At 39.7% G+C, this 13,482-nt stretch overlaps 1 protein-coding gene across 2 annotated transcripts in view; it reads left to right on the top strand.

Annotated features, from left to right (window-relative positions):
- LOC119654199 (endoribonuclease ZC3H12A) overlaps positions 1-13,482 on the top strand; it is a 164,430-nt gene that overhangs the window by 137,758 nt on the left and 13,190 nt on the right. The gene's annotated exons all lie outside the window — the stretch shown is intronic.

Here is a 13,482-nt window from a genome sequence, read left to right on the forward strand (position 1 = left end):
ACCTAACGTTGGTCATATTTTTTTTTATTCATTATTTATTCCGCACAGGAAAACAGCTCTGCAGAACCCGAATGTAAACAATGATAATGCTGCTGTTTTGTTATTATGACCCAGTCTGAAAGCACTTACTTTATAATTAATTTTATTTCTGCATATGACGTCAAGATCGTCTTAGCGGAAAGGCATTGTTCTTAAGCCTCTTTCAGAGCTTAGTTTGAGAACAATAATAAAAATTGAAAGCAGTCAATCAATGTCGGTGCAGTTACTGTCAATATTGGTACAGGTTGCACTTGAAAAAATGTCTTGAAGTAAAATGGAAGTCATTTGAAGGCAAAGGAAAAATGGTTGACTTGAATTATTTTTTATTTATTTAATTTGATCACTTAAAACTTCAAATTTAAGTGCAATTTAAAAAAATATATATTCTAACCTCTTATATACGAGCGGACTCTAAGAATCGGTTGCTCCCGTTGACTGCTTTGCACAAACAAAACAGCAACTTTGGTGGCAATCAACGCTCCTCGGGTGCATCGATCGCAGTTAGCGCTCCTCGAAAAGGTTTGTGCCTCTGATCACTGCTGCTTGTAATAGAAAGCATCCATACAGTCTTTCTTGTTTATTTTATAAGAATATGTTGCGATCTGATTTCCTTCTGGAAGTGACAGGCTTACAGCAGTAGGGCAAGCAAAACTTCAAAAACACATCAACAGTCCACTAGGTGCATGGATTTATTCTTTTTACAATTTGGTACGTTTAGTACTTTTTTATGGAGGTCGCCGCCAAGTTTCACTTGTTGAACAAAGGGCCGAAATTGGTCAACACTTCTAGCACTTTCAGCACCGGACTTCACAAAGAGCTTCGTTAGATTATTCGTTCCCGAACATAGTGGCCCCATCAGTTCCCAAAATTCTGCATTTCCTTGAAGCACAATCATCATCTACTTCGGCGTGGTACTGATGAAATCGAAAGCGACAAGAGATAAAAAGACCCATAGGCTCCGCTTGTCTGGTTGGGCACCCTGTTAATATGAACAATGTTAGAAAGCTACAGGGATGCCATAGTAGACTTCCTGATTAACCGACGAAAGAGAAATTGTAAATTCTCAGGAGGTGAATCCCTACATTTAGCCATCATTATCATTATCCTTAATGTTTGAAGAGAGAAGAGCTTCTTTATACACTACGTCACTAGAGTGGGATATATGATGAGGTGATCACCACTCCTCACCAGAATCTGGGCTAATATTCGAGTGTTTTTCGAAATACTTGCCATAAAAACTGTAATCATGGCTACCAGGAGGAGGAATATATATGGAACACCAGGAAAATATATGATGAGGACTATTAAACTCCACCCGGGATCACTGTCGATCCAAAAACTAAACCAATGCTTCTTAGTTCAACCGTGTGGAATACAGACCTTTGAAAAAATAATTAACAATAACACCTCCTTTTTAGGGAAAAAATAGGACTTGCTATCTCGTTTTGAGGTAATCACCTTCAGGATCATTACACTTTTTCCAGTGTTCCTCCACCTTTCGTAAAATAAGATTTATTCAACGCTTTGTTTTTCCCATTTGAGCTCTTTATTCGAGTAACACCTCCTGCCCTGCAATCATTTCTTCAAGTTCGAGAACAAAAAGTAATCGTTCTGTCCCATGTCTGGAACGAATTTTCGTCATTGCCTTTTCAGTTAATGGTTATCATTGCCATGATCTTTTTTACTTCACCTGGGGATACTTTTCCTAGGTTTCATCTCTTAGCCGCTCCAATAATGTAACGTTATATTGTCCTGTAACGGTTTTACTTTTCGGAGATAATCTGCATCTCAAAACATACTGTCCAACAACTTTCCGGCTAATTTTGTGTTCCTTCTGTCGCTTTGGGTGACACCACGCCGATTGTATCCATATCTCATCTATTGTTGCATCACATCGCACAAATTTTTAGGATTATGCTGGGTTGCCGGCACCTACCGACGACACCTATCTGCGCTGAAGCAGCTCCAAAAAACATCATCAATTGCGTGTTGTTTTTGATAGTAGTGAGTACAGCACCCATGGACATCAGCAATCCCACGCACTTTCCCTTTTTTGTAATTAAAGACGGTTAGGTGGATTTCGTCGATATTTTCTGAAGCTGTAACCTAACTCGATCGTCCAGAACGTTCAACATCATCGGTGTTTGTAATACTACGTTTAAATTTACCAGCGTACACAGTCGGTTGGCACGCAGTACAAATGAGATCATGAGTCGGCCGGAGGAATTTCCACCTTTTCTCATTGCGGAGATTACTTACCTTATCCCTAAGAATAACACGGTGCAGGACCCCGCAGACACAAGGCCGATCACTTGCTTACTAACCCTCTACATCACGTCCATTATTAGTGGAAGGATCAATGCGCACCTCGAGACCAACAACATTCTGTCCGAGAAGCAGAAGGGCTGCCGAGTTGGGTCAATGGGTTGCAAAGAGCAACTCATTATCGACTCGGTAGTTGTAGGACAAGCAACTAGACGCTAAAGAAACCTCTTCAGTTGCTATATCGATTATGCCAAGGCTTTTGATAGCGTTCCGCATACCTGGCTAATCGACATCCTACATCTGTATCGTATTGATCCGAAACTAATAAAGTTTTTGGCGACAGTCATGGAAGGGTGGCATACCACCTTATCGGTGCGTACATCTGAGGGTGCTAATACCTCAGAGCCCATCCGTATACGGAGGGGCATCTTCCAGGGGGACTCGTTGAGTCCCCTTTGGTTTTGTATGGCACTGAACCCCCTTTCATGATTACTGAATGATGTTAGAGGGCATGGTTTTGTAATAAAGTGTGGCCTACGTGCTAAGTGCGAACTGACACACTTGATGTACCTAGATGACATCAAGTTGTATGCTGGTACTGACAGCCATCTTACAAATCTGTTGTGGATAATAGACATATTCAGCCGTGATATTCGCATGGAGTTTGGATTAGGCAAGTGTCGAATCCAAGCCATCCGCAAAGGTACTCACGAGCCGCATGCCGGACATAACATTGGTGACCTCCACATCGAAGCTATGACCGAGACAGACTTCTACAAGTACCTAGGAATTCTGCAAGGAACCCATGCTCGAATTGGTGATCTGGAGGAAACTCTGCTGTCCGAATTCCTGCAACGTGTAAAGCTGGTGCTGAAATCGCATCTCTCGGGGAAGAATAAAATGAGCGCGTTGAATGTATTCGCTATCCCTTCACTGGCTTATGCATTCGGTATATTGCCGTGGACGAACACCGGTCTGGAAAACGTCCAGCGGCGGATACGGACAACTATGTCCAAGTTCCGAATGCATCATCCAAAGCCTGCCGTGGAGCGGATGAACCTGCCTCGTGACATCGGAGGTAGGGGCGTGGTTGACGTGGCGGCACAACATCATCGCCAAGTCGACTTGCTACGCACTTATTTTTACAGCAAAGAACAGGCGAGTCCCTTGCATACGGCTGTCTGTAAGGCAGAGTGTGGACTGACTCCACTTAACTTAAAGGATCGATCTTTCAATCCTCTGAGTGGAGTGAAGTCGGATCAAGAGCGGATCGATGAATGGAAGTTGAAGGCAATGCACGGTAAACACGTGAATTGTCTTTGGCAGCCATTTGTTGATTGGCATCTGTCGAACAGATGGCTGCGTGCTGGGGAGCTCTTTGCTGCGACGGAGGGGTTCATGTGTGCCATTCAGGACGGCACATTGGCCATTGGCTCGTGAAATCAAAGAAATTTGGCGTCTCGAGCGGGTGGTTATAGTTCCCATAATATTGTCAGCTACAGGTATTGTACCTAAGTCCCTTGCCGCTTCCCTTGATGTCCTGGGACTTTCGCACAGTCTGGTTCAAATCATGCAGAAGTACACCATTCTGCATACGTGCTCGATGTTGCGGGGAGTACTCGACGGATTCTCCCACTGACCTACCACCCGCCACCACCACCAGTGCCCCTTTAGTTTTTAAGTAGGTAGGATCGTCCGAGCCTAAATGCTTGGCACTTAGTGCTAGTATTAGGTAAAATCCGGCATCCGAGATTATTACCCTGATTTGACTCAGGTACTCATTCACAGCTGAGTCGACTGGTATCCGACGTCAAATCACGATACAAATCCCACTGTCACCAGTGAGATTTGAACCGCGACCTTCCGTATGACAGCCTTGTGCTCTAAGCACTCAGCTATCCGGATCCCTGAAAAAATTATTGTGCTTTAAAGCAAGGACGATTTTTCAACACCAGAGGAAGAAGGACTCCTCCTCCAATCTCGCTGAAAAATCGCCGCAATCACCCACTTTTAAGAAGTGGTGGCATACGAAACTTGGGCCATTTTCATATCATAAATGAGCTTAGTAGTAAGGTAGTTATCGCTACAATTTGTGAAAGAGTTGAAATGGGAAAACAAGCCAAAGATCAATAATGAAATTCTCCTTATCAAGAAAACCATTCGCTACAGCCAATAAGACAAAGGAGTATATAATCCGGCATTAAGTGGATGAGAAATTAGGAGCCCGCATTTTTAAAAAAATAAGAATATATGGTATATGAAATAATCAATTCTAGTGAAGACCCTCATTCTAAGGAAGAATTAATAAATATTTTAGGACATAATAGAGAATCAACGAAACAACTCGTCACACGCTGCCCCGCCTCTTCCCTGGGAGCAGCGTGATCGAAGAAGATGTAAAATACTCACCTTATATAATTCCCAGAATATGATATGATCACGAATTATGTTGAGCGGAAATTCATCAATATTTGGAACAGAGCTGAAAATATAATATTTCGTTTGAAGGATGAGAATACAAAAACGTGGAGCCGCCTAGAAGCTTGGAATGCTAAGCCTAAGGGGTCCATGGACCAAGAAAGAGAAAGTAAGTTGCTCTCTATTTGGCCCGATCCGAGATCAAGTGGATGCGGACTTAGGATCCTTCATTCCCTAAATAAAATAAGTTAAATGAAGTTAATCAGGTTTGAAATCCGCAGACAGCTTGTCAATCCTAAAACTTAACAGGAAGGATTTGGTTTTAAGTGAGGATTAAGCCGCAAATCGTGATTTTTATACTTATTGCATTAATTATTTGTATGTGTATATAGGTCAATGCATGGTATAGTGGAATTTCTCCAATGCCTAAGCCGGCGAGGGAGCGTTTACCTTGCTGTTTGCCGCCTTCCAATTTTTTTTCGTAGAAAAGATATTAAAATGCTTACAATGCAGCTAAATTCAAGATACTCATCCATTTCTGAAGATAGTCGAGGCATACTTTACTTTTCTTTGTTTCCACATACATTACTTTTTTGTACAGCTTTTATCCGTCTTTCAAATAATTGGTATATCAAACGTTATATTTCGCCAAAACGGCTTACACCCCCTACACTTTCATCGCCGAATTTGCAACTTTGACTACGCAATGCTCGAGCTGCTCAAATCTAGAATTTCGGAACCGGAAGCCTCGTCCTTTTAGTTATCTTTCAATGCTACAACCTCTTGCACATCTACAGGTATCTCCAGATTCTGCATTAAATATCAACTCCAATCTACTTTTTACTAGTAACTCCATCTTTAATGACCGGCTAACTTATAAGTAAAAATCCAAGTCTTTTTTTAAGCACAGCATGTATCTGTTACTTGATTTCGTGTCATAGTAGTTAATCAATGAATATTAACATAAGAAAAAAGTAGTTAAATCGATCAGTGTTCTAATGAATCAGCAAAACGATTTAACACTATTTTTGAATATATTAAAATGTTGATATCAAAGGAATGGTATGGGAAGCAATGAGGGTTAAGAAAGTCATGCACGAGTAATTCTACTTGTCTACTTTGTAACAAGTAATCGTATCTGAATACCGGAAACTATTTATATTTATCTAAGTCATTACTTCACGATTGTTTGTGTAGTGGATTTAATTATCATCGTCATAAATGTGGGCTGTAGCCTATCTCACAATAAGATTACCATCTTAGCAAAAACTTCACAAAGTTCTTCATTGGAATACAAAATATTTAATTTTGGGTTTGGGATTTCCCTACTATCTAAAAATAAATGCAAACTTGCGATTGCTATTTTGGTAGTCGGTGTTTGTTTGAATGGCGATTTTAAAGGGGGTAAGATTGTATATGGTGTGAGTTCATTGAAATTTAGCTTCAGCTTACAATAGGTCTTCATTAACATTGTATATCCACGAATGCGCACTATGTGTATATTTTTTGTGGTTAGGATTAGTAAAAAATAAAGCGAAGTTCTTTAGATAGCTTTTGTATCGGATAGAAACCGAACTTGTTTAGTATATTCATAGGAAAGATACGAGTTACTAAACACCCAAAATAATGAAGTTTACATGACTCTCTTGTACATACGCTTCACAATTCTATTGAACAAATGCGGAAAATGTATCTCCAGCAAACACAAAAAACAAAAGGTCAAAGAAAACACGATTTTCTTAGAAATACTTTTAAATCGAACAACGGAGATTAGAAGCATTTTGGCTAAATTTGGTATTCCTAGCCAGAAGTAACTTTCGAAAATGGGTCGCCATGACTAATACCATTTGAACAATTAACTGAAAGATTACGTTGCTACGACAGAAGTTCCGGAAAGGTGATGACTGGGACCTCTTTCTTAAAACATCATATGCTGCGGAGGAGGTAGCCAAGGTCAAATCGAAGAAAACTAAAACCAGGTTCCAAAGCATCGCAGAAATTTCTTTACAAAAGTTTAGTATTCATTTTTGATGTATGTATGTAATTTCTTTAGAGTAAAGGAGCATTTGTTCTATTTTTTCTTTTGCGATATTTGTAGTCAATACAAGGCAATCTGGTTGTCGGTATCCTTTAGAAAATTTGGGGCATAACAAAGGAAAATGCTCTGCGTATATCACATGTTTTATTTTTCGGCCTTCCAGAAAATGTTATCTTCTAGATCGCACAATTGCTAGCTTTAATCGATCCTCTGACACATAGGTCCGATGTCGCTATATGTGTAGTGCCGTGCGAATGCATTGTCAACCTGCATTTGTATGAAATAATAAAAAACTTTTCGTTGGTGTGGATATTTATTCTTGCAAATACCGATATTTCGGGAACCACGTGTTCCCTTCATCAGTGTTAACAAGTTACATTTGTAGCTCCCTCATCATAAAACTCACGTATTCCAAAAAGTGAGTTGGTCCTAACCTGGTTGTGCTTCCATGAATAATTCGCCGGGTAACTTCTGCGGTTCATCTCCCCCGTAGTTCATTAGATTCGGTATCGAATCGAGCAGTTATCAGTCGAATTACAATCCGCGATCGATTGTTATTATTGTTGATATATTGAACAAAGACACGAGCGTTCCAAAGAATGCTTCCACGACGTTGCTCTCTAAAGTGTCCTCGATTGCAATGGCCTTCCGCCAACACGTGAAACAATCAATATCACGGTGAGGGAATATCTTTGCTATGATTTTCTACCATAGGGCCAACAATATCGATGTGGACTTGGTAAATTCGTTACGCTATAAATGTTTTCGTTCGGTAGGGCAGAAGCAAATTTGTCAGATGGTTCCTCACCTCTAGCCGGACCAGTGTTACCAAAAGCGGCTGCAGGTGTTTCTAACTCTGAATATAAAAATTCAAAAACCTGATATGAGTGTGAATTATAACGTCCGTAAACCCGCTATTTAAAACCTTGCACAATCTGGGTGCAAAACCACTTATTTACAATTAAAAATGGTCATCAATATTTTTGATTGTCTAAAGGAGAGATATATAGCTCAAGGGTTTTCCCCTTTAAAATAAATTTTCAGTGACCTTTATTATAGCCTTTGTTAGTGCAAATTGGAGATCGGGAAAGTTTGTAGGCTTCGTCGCGATTCAAACATTAGGCTGATCGTCGTCAACGTTTAGATCGTCTGCAACTCCCATCTTGTCAGTTTAAATTAATGCCTTCATTTGGTTATTGTCATTTTTGCTTGGTACTCGAGGGTTTCCTCCTCTATACAAGTGCTATTAAAACATTGTTGTCCCTCTTGTTACTCTTTAACGTTTTCGAAATTTATACAAAAAAAAAACACACATCGTGTAGAACTCTGGGATAACGACTAATATTCACGATATCCAGTTTATATGGAAAAGGTGGTATACAGGTTTCATTTGGAAAAACTTTAAACATCAATGCCTCTGTTATTCTGTACAAACATCATTTCCGATTGAATGTTCAGAGAGAAAAGTGCTTGCAATGTGGTAAATAGGTTGGATGATAGGAAAAGTGGAGGGAGGTTTCGTTGTTTATAAAACTGATATGCTGGTATATCCATTATTATGCCGAATTCAGGGAAGAGGAGTAAAATTCGGCACCACCAGCCTATGTTGAAGAAAACTGGAAAATGGTAAATGGATTTTTGGGGCGAAAAATTTGAAAAAATTGTCGAATATCGTGTAATTATTCTGAAAGGACTAAACCGCTATATCTCGTTTAAGAAGATCTTTCAGAGATATATTTATTCAAGATCTGAGTAATCCAGGTAACTTTATATGAAATTTAGGGTCGTCTCGTATTCTTCGTCAGATTTTGCTGCATATAGCCAGGTTTTCTTCAATTACGATTTTCATGCCTTCTTACTTCCTATGTCCGCTCTCGCGGGCTCGTGTTCCTTGCAAGAATCTTCGTCTGTAAGTATTGAGTCAAATTTGTTTGTTCATTTGGGTGAACTGTTTGAACTCAGCCTCCAAAACTTGACACGAAAGCCGGCGGTGGTCGCAGCTATAAAAAAAATTACAACCTTTTAATAACTGTCTTTTTATGAGTGGCTAAAAATGAAGCCAGCCCACCAAGTTGCAAGCCAATATATTAATGTAACATTCTAGGTAAGGGGAAGCACAAAAGCTACCACACGATGAGGGTAACTTGAGTAGAGAAGCTGCCCTTTAAAGTTCAGGTATTAAGAAAACCCTGGCCTGGTGTTTAATTAATAATTAATAACAAAGTGAGTAATATTTCTTTACTTTGATTGGCAACATGCTTCGAACGCACCACTGTGATCGCCGATATAGTGTGTCAAATAGAATCAGAAGTTTTGGAGAAGTTGGTAAAAATTGTACAGACCTGTTTTCTTATGCACTTCAAAATTAAGTTGGTAAATTCTGATAAATTGGTCATGCCAGGTTGATGCCCGTCCTGCTCCTTCGATGTTTCAATTTCCTGTCGTTTAACCAGCAACGCTTCGTTCTACTAGCTAGCTGGCTTGATCTGGTGTTATCAATTAGGAGTGATAATGGTGCGTAGTCCTAATGCTTCTACTGTTGACATATTCTCTTAGGACCTTCGTCCCCACCGTAGAAGAAATGAGAAAAAAACAAAGCAGAACACCAAATAATCTCTTTGTTTTCCTTTTCATTTATTATGGTTTATTAGTCGTTGCGGTGTCATCATCACGTAGGTCCTTTATGAGAATAGCCTAACGGTCTTTTGATGTCATCAAGCAGAGATGGTACCTAATGCTTCGATTGGTATACAGCGAATCAACCTGGCGGAAATGTAAGTTCCTAATTCGCCTGTTGTCTTTGGATGAAACTTGAGCTGTGCATCCGTTCATTCCTCAGTCTACTGCATAGTAAGATCCACATCCAGTTGTGCCAGAACTTCAAAGCCACTATGTTCTCAATTAGAGGCCAAAGAAAGCACTTGTTCAATAATGGGACCTCAGTAAGCATTTCATACTCTAACACATCGTTGAGGGAGAAACAATGCTACATGAACTATTCGTTTATGAGGAGTTCCCGATAAACGCACCGATACTGTTGGCATCGGTAGTCTTGCCTGATAAAGAAGGGATGTTTTGCACGGAGCTTTCTTCGCTGTCCTTTGGGCTAAGGATTGAAGATCATTCGAAGACGGCTGCCACTTTGGTTTACCCTTAAAAACATAAGCTTCGGATATTTCATTCCCCTCAATCTTGGTACAATCAGAGGGTTGTGGTTTGTCCGAAAACAGTTTGTCCAAAGGCGTGTTCTCTCCGGAAGCGGTTCTTTTACCGGGGACAGATGCTTACCTGTGGGTAAGGTTTTGTAATCAGACGACTGAAGCATCGTACCATGCTGAAAGGAGGGCTGACTCATTACGTACTGGGTTCCATTCAATTGATTCCGTAATGAATATATGGGAAACTAGATTAAAATTCCCGACGGATGAGCTCTGAGTTGCCCCTTCATTAAGGGCTAGATTATCACAATTGAAGTTTCGTTTAGTTTTTTAGGTTTTGCTAAAGTTAACTGTTCGCGACAATATCTTAACTAGACTGTTTAGAAAATTGTTTAGCTTTGGCCGGCTTAGACCTGAATTTTACTAGATGGTTTTGTCCTGGTTATAATTCATACACATACCGTGTTTTTGAATTTATGCAATGGAGCAAATACCACCTTGTAGTCCCTTCGGTCACGCTGCTCTCAGGGCAGGGGTGAGGCAGCCTCTAATGCCCTAGACGAAACCGCAAGTCGCATAGTTTCACATCTTAACTGTTGTGACCATTCAACCTTCCTTCCACAGTAGTCATACCTTGATTTAGGGTTTTATCAGCGCTTAACCTCAGGTTTCCTCTCTAGTTTTACAAAGCTTTTTCCTTTTTTAACTCCCTCGTCACAGCATGCTAGGTAATCTTGGAGGGAGTTTGTTTTTATGAATATACGCGTTTCAGATTTAAAAGTCTTATTTAGTATTGACAAACTGCTAATCATGACAGCGCAATGCAGAATAATGAACTGACATAATTTCCATCCAGTGTCATCACAAATGTGGAGTCATATGCTTCGGGGTTTTCTTCAATAATTGCTTAAAGCCAGTAATTATAATGCACTCATTTGCCAACCAAACTATCAACAATAACAACAAAGAAGCAAAGTTGCATCAAGCGGCAGAATGATTTCAGATAATATGAAAACAATTTTTTTTTCAGCGAAACGATTGCATCATAAGAGCGAAAAAAAATATTCAGTTGAGAGCCCAGACTAGCCGTTACTACCAGCTTCGTACTTTTTGTGTTTATCTTGAAACCTCCGTTGTTACGCTGTGAATACCCAAAGATTAGCACCTTACCCCCTTCAAGTATGACCATCCACATTCCACCCTACTCCACGTTCATCACTGAAAAAAAAAACCCTGATGAGCTTTTTTCCCACAGTGTATCTTTTACATACTCATCGGTCTATTGTTAAATTTCGATGAATTTGCAGTTACATTGATAGAATCTGAAAATCATCGCCATTGACGACAACGGAACAAAAGTTGCCGCACAAGAATATTCTTATTTCAGCGAAAACTGGTTAAGTGGCACGTGTATTTAATGAGGGCAAGTTCAGTGTGCTCTTGAATGTGGCATGGAAATTACCAGGAGTTATCTAATAATGGGTGACAAAAAAGCCAGCATACCAATTGGGGAAAATTAGCTTCTGAACCGGGCGATTTTGCTGTTACGTCCAGGGAAACACAAAGAATTCCATGAATAATTCTGAGCACACGGTGAAATCATAAGTCAATGGTTCATCAGAAAATATCCAATTTGTCTTTGGCTAATTTTCAAATTGACAGTTTATGCAGAGGGAAAACATCGAAACTCGTACATTATATGACTAGGTGTTTCCATCGATTAGTATCTCTTGTGTAATTATTTATTATTTAATAATGAACTGATCGGCCTAAGAATGCTAACATGGGTTAATTTGCTAGCAGAAGTGATTCCCAGGAAACTGGTTTGAGTCGATTTTCTTAGAATCCTAACACGAAGAATGAATGGTGTTTTCATGCATTTGTCATGTACTAGATTTCACAACATTAAATATAAGTTGATTATAGTAGAATACACATTTAGCACCTTCTTTATTCTTTGAAATAATTTTAAATTTCTTGAAACTGTTTCAAAAAATGTAATTCCTTGAAAAAAGGTCTGAGAGCCAACTGATCATTGGTGCTACCAAATAGATGGTATCTTTCGATGACTTTTTTATTGAAGGACTTCAACCTGCCTTCCAGGATTTTTGTGAATACTTTGTAGGCAAGGCGATAAAAGCCTCTTTTTAGCCCCCTCTCCTCACTCCTGTTTGTAGGATGAAGAAAGCCGTAAGATGCTCCTGTAATAGTCGCATACAAGTTTGTCGCCTTTTTTGTGATTGAACATCCATCATCATATTTGATGGCCGTTTCCACCAGGAGAAAATGACAAGAGGGCGTTCCTTTGCTGAACATTAACAAATACACGAAATGGTTTTGATATACCTGCCACTAGGGCAGGACGAGAAGAGGATGACCCGATGTTATTAGCGGCCCATTATAGACACTTTTAAGAAATTACATAGCGTACCTCCGGAATCAACAGGGAATTTTCTGACTAAGGCCAGTCTCAGATACCTATTTTGGTAATGTAGAAGAACTTTTATACACCCTGGGCCTGAACTTCCCCTCTGCAATTCTCTGCAAAAGATGTGTAGCATAGAGAAGGAGCCTCTTGAAAGTAATTTGCTCACAGATGAATAAAAGTTTGTGGGAGTTCGGTTGTGATCGTTTTACTTAAGAGCACGAGTAATAACTTACACTTATTTTACCATCGTTCAGATACTATTCCTTTCGCAAGGGGAGAATTGTTACTATCATAAGAGACTTGTATTATCTTCCAAGTAAGTAGTAGTAACTTAGGTAAAGAGCCATTGGAAATTAAGATATGTGGAGATAAATTCGGGCCAGGAAGAGAAGGGTAATATGGCCTTCAACCTCGGAAGCAAAGTCTTCCCAACATTATGGGAATAATAAAATGAACATGTTCGTATCTAAGGCTGGTAAAACTTGGGGAAACCTATCCTCTTACCTTCCCATACACTATGCGGAAACTGCTAGAGCGGATAAAGACTGCTCTGAGTAGTTGAAATTAGGTTTCCAGATTGGTAACATGATTTTCGTGAACGATCTGACCATTGAAACTATAAAATTGATTACCGGCTTGGGTGAATTGTTGATCTATAGATATTAGGAATATGCTAAATGCGGGCAAGTAGAGCCAAATGGGGAGGATCTCATCGATAACTGATATTAGCAGTTATCTTATTGTTTTTGTCGATAGTTACCCAGAGGAAAGACAGCTCTGACGATGGGCTCAAGTAGTAGGAAGTAGTATGTATATATGATGGGCTCAAGCAGTATATTACCTTCGCAGATACCAAATAGAAATCTCTGTTTCTCTGCCTGATATTGAGGAACAATGTATCAAGTTTTCAGTCGGTAGTGTCGCCAAAGATAACAATACCATCATCACAAATCCCTGTAACAGAAACTATTTTTTCACTAGAATTGGAAATCACATCGTCATTTTAAAACTGACCAATACGTAGAGATACCTTCTGTAGTATACTCGTTACAAAGTATAAGGGCAGGATGATGCCGAGCGCAGGAATCACGATTTACTTTTAGGTTGCTCAGGTTTGAGAAGAGAAAAGAAAAAGG

The sequence above is a fragment of the Hermetia illucens genome, chromosome 4 (genome assembly GCF_905115235.1).
Source record: "Hermetia illucens chromosome 4, iHerIll2.2.curated.20191125, whole genome shotgun sequence".
Taxonomy (NCBI): Eukaryota; Metazoa; Arthropoda; class Insecta; order Diptera; family Stratiomyidae; genus Hermetia; species Hermetia illucens.